This window comes from Apaloderma vittatum, unplaced genomic scaffold, assembly GCF_000703405.1.
Source record: "Apaloderma vittatum isolate BGI_N311 unplaced genomic scaffold, ASM70340v1 scaffold15154, whole genome shotgun sequence".
In the NCBI taxonomy this organism is placed as follows: domain Eukaryota; kingdom Metazoa; phylum Chordata; class Aves; order Trogoniformes; family Trogonidae; genus Apaloderma; species Apaloderma vittatum.
Window position 1 is genome coordinate 298 of NW_009711059.1, and position 3,830 is coordinate 4,127.

At 49.2% G+C, this 3,830-nt stretch overlaps 1 protein-coding gene across 1 annotated transcript in view; it reads right to left on the reverse strand.

The window, feature by feature from the left end:
• Positions 1 to 3,830, reverse strand: part of LOC104272514 (erythroblast NAD(P)(+)--arginine ADP-ribosyltransferase-like) — a gene marked incomplete at its 3' end in the record, with an annotated part of 5,761 nt that overhangs the window by 290 nt on the left and 1,641 nt on the right.

Below are 3,830 nucleotides of genomic sequence, written 5' to 3' on the forward strand. Positions count from 1 at the left end.
GAACTTTTCTTGCCTGGGGGAGAAGCGCTACGTGAACCCCGCGGCAGGCACAGGGTTGGGATTCTGCTCCCTAGCTCCCGCGGCACCCAGCCCCTCGGCAGCCCCACACTGCTGGCAAGAGCAGTGAGGCGAGAAGCAGACGGTGTTTTTAGAGCAGCCCTGGATTGGATTGATCGGGCTTGGATCCAGGCTATTTTTACTGTTCCCCATCCTGCTGACCTCCCAGAGCAGCCACTTCCCCCACCGCCTTGCAGCATGGTTGTTTGCTCTGTCATGACCCCCGCCGTGGGAAAAACTACTTTTTGTTAAACTTGGGAGCAGGTGGAATCCCAGTGGGATCTCTGCCTTTTCCTGCTGGAGCTGACTCCACATCTGTCCCTGCTGACCTGAGATGCGATGTCAATATATTATTGGATAGTATTTAACTCTAATAAACTTAAGGAGATCATATGCCCATGTCTGATAAGCAGGATCAGTCTTTCTAAAGCATAAGTTTATCATGATAAATTATTATTGCCAATAACCCATGTAGAACTGCTTAGAAACACCAAAGAATTAAGAAACTACGGGAAAGCAAATTCCAGATGCTGCCTTCCCTGGGCACAGCAGCAGCGTCCCTCTGCAGGACAGTCATGTTGGCACGGCACGTTTGGAGGTTCAGAGCTTACGTAGGTGGGACCACGGGGCCAAGGCAGCAGCTGGTGACACCCGGGGAGGCAGCTCGCAGATGGGGCCCCCGGCTGAGCAGAAGTGAATCCCCTCAAAGCCCATCACAGTGGTGCAGGGTACCAGTGATGCGTTTAATGTATTGAGTGTGGTGCCTATGATCTCTCATGGTGACTGTCCAGACAGCCCCTTTGCTGTGGGGTTGTTGGCTTTACGAAAAACAATTTTCTGCCTTGCTCAGAGACCCGTCACCACGTAGACGGGCTTTTATGCTAAACATGGGTTTGGACACACTCTAAGTCCAGTGGCTTTTTATGTTAAATAATCAAACACACGAGAGCATGAATAGCATAGTTTATTCACATGTGACATACGTCACAAATACAAACTGGGCACAGAGTGGGTTGAGAATAGCCCTGAAGAGAAGGACTTGGGGGTGCTGATGGATGAGAAGGTCAACACTAGCCGGCAGGGCGCTCCTGCAGTCCAGAGGCCAACCTTGTCCTGGGCTGCATCCAGAGGAGTGTGGCCAGCAGGGCAGGAGAGGGGATTCTCCCCCTTTGCTCTGCTCTGGTGAGACCCCACCTCGAATCCTGCGTCCAGTTCTGGTGTCCCCACCGTAAGAGGGACATGAATCTGTTGGAATGAGTCCAGAGGAGGCCACAAAGATGATCCAGGGGCTGGAGGAGCTCTGCTACGAGGATAAACTGAGGAAACTGGGATTGTTCAGCCTCGAAAAGAGAAGACTCCAGGCCTCATGGCAGGGGGGTTGGATTAGATGATCTCTAAGGTCCCTTCCAACTTAGGCCATTCTATGATTCTATGATCTAGGTTCTTTTGGATTACCAGCAATAAAAGACTACTGGTACTACTGCAGAATGCCTGTAGGTCTCAGCATATATATATATAATTGCAATTACAAGCTGTATTTCCCTGTTATAGAATTTGGGGTCCCTTCTGGAAAGGGTGAGGAGGACCAACCTTGATTTGTCCCTACAGTTTGGTGTCGAATTCTTGTTGCCTCTTGCCTCCAAATTATGGATGAAATCATAGATTCATAGAACAGTTTTGGTTGGAAAAGACCTTTAAGATCATTGAATCCATTCAGTGACCCAGCTCTACTAAGCCAGGTGCTAAACCATCTCCCTAAGCACGGTATCTGCTCATCTTTAGAGCACCTCCAGGGATGGTGATTCAACTGTCTCCCTGGGCAGCCTATTCCAGTGCCTGACAACTCTTGCAGTGAAGAAGTTCCTACTAATATATAACATAAACCTCCCCTAGTGCAACTTGAGGTCGTTTCCTCTCATCCAAAACCATTTATTTCTGCTTCCTCCTGATAGCGAACAAAACATTCCTTAATATCTGGGAAGACCAGGACTGCGGGGTCCCCGCCTCACTTCACACAGCAGAACCATTGTTTCTGCTTTCCTGTGATTGTGTCATGTCCCCACCATTCAGGATTAAGGGTGATTCCCCTGATTCCCAGAAATAGTCCATTTAGTAGAACCCGTCCTGGGTCCAGCATTGGTCCAGCCAGCCAAAATGTCCATCCAGTTCCTGGGGCTGCCAGCTGGGGCTGTGATTCGTGCCCTTTATACAGGAGCCTTATTCCTCCTCCGGGTGGGCATTCAGCTTATCATGTTAATTGGGTGTCGTGTAGTCTGTGCTTCTAGAACCTTCTTGGAAATGAGTGGGCCATCTTGAGGTTGCTGAGGGGGTTACTCCTCCCTCCCTTTATTTGTGTGAGCATTGTTTGACCTTCCCTGCTTGGCCAATCAAAACATGGAACTGCACATGCTCTGGCACAGCCTCTGTGTCATGCGTTGGCCGACCTCTCATTTGTGGTCTGAACAACACTGATGATTTTTTGCTGTAGGATGTTCCTGCCCAGATTGTGATTTCAGTCGGGTTTCACTTGAGATGGTTCAGATGAATGTAGTCACTTCCCTACCATGCAGTTTGAACTTTGCTCGATGGTCTTATAGGTGTGGCTTCTGGGGTAAGGTCATAATCAAAATCTTCCACAGTTCATCAGAGTCGTCACCATACCAGATGTCTCCATCCCATGTTTTGGTATCTACATAGTACATTAGATCAGTCGAGACCAAGGAGGGAATCTGGTTTAGTAAGAGGTTAAATTTTTCCTGTAGTTGCTTTTCTCAACTTTCAGAACAGGACAATAGCATTTCACAGAATCACAGAATGGTCGGGGTTGGAAGGGACCTCTGGAGATCATCCAGTCCAACCCCCTGCCCGAGCAGGGTCACCCAGAGCAGGTCACCCAGGAACATGGCCAGGTGGGTTTGGAATGTCGCCAGAGAATCCACACCCTCTCTGGGCAGCCTGGGCCAGGGCTCCGTCACCCTCAAAATAAAGAAGTTTTTCCTCATGTTTGGATGGAACTTCCTATGTTCAAGTTTGAGACCATTACCTCTTGTCCTGTCACTGGGCACTACAGAAAAGAGACTGGCCACATCCTCCTGACACCCATCCTTTAAGTACTTATAAGCATTGATGAGATCCCCCCTCAGTCTTCACTCCTCCAAACTAGAAGGACCCAAGTTCCTCAGCCTCAGGCATCTCACCTGTTGCTCAGGACCTTTCGAAAACGATAGAGAGTGGCCAAGCAATGGCTTCTGCCAGCTTCCTCAGCACTTGTGTGTGTACCCCGCCAGGACCCATGGACTTGTGGATATCCAGTTTACTTAACTGATCACTAGCTTGATCCTCCTTAACCAAGGAAAAGTCTTCCTTCCTCCAGACTGGGGCTCCTGAGGGCTGGCCTGAGCAGTAAAGACTGAATCAAAGGAGAGATTCAGTAACTCCATCTTCTCTGCATCCTCTGTCACCAGGGAACCTGCTTCATTTAACAGCACATCCACATTTTCTCTAGTTTTCCTTTTGCCTCCAATATACGTAAAGAAACCCTATTGACCTTCACGTGCCTTGCCAGGATTAATTACAAGGAGATCTTGTATTTCCTCATTTCATCCCTGCATATTCTGACAGCGTTCTTGTAATCCTCCCAAGTGGTCAGTCCTTTCTTCCACAGATCAACCAGGCAGGAACACCCTCAAAAGCAGCCCTGCTGTGTCCCCCCACATCCCCACCAGCATCAACTCCCATCCCTGGGGCAGCCCCTTGCAGACCCCATATTCAGC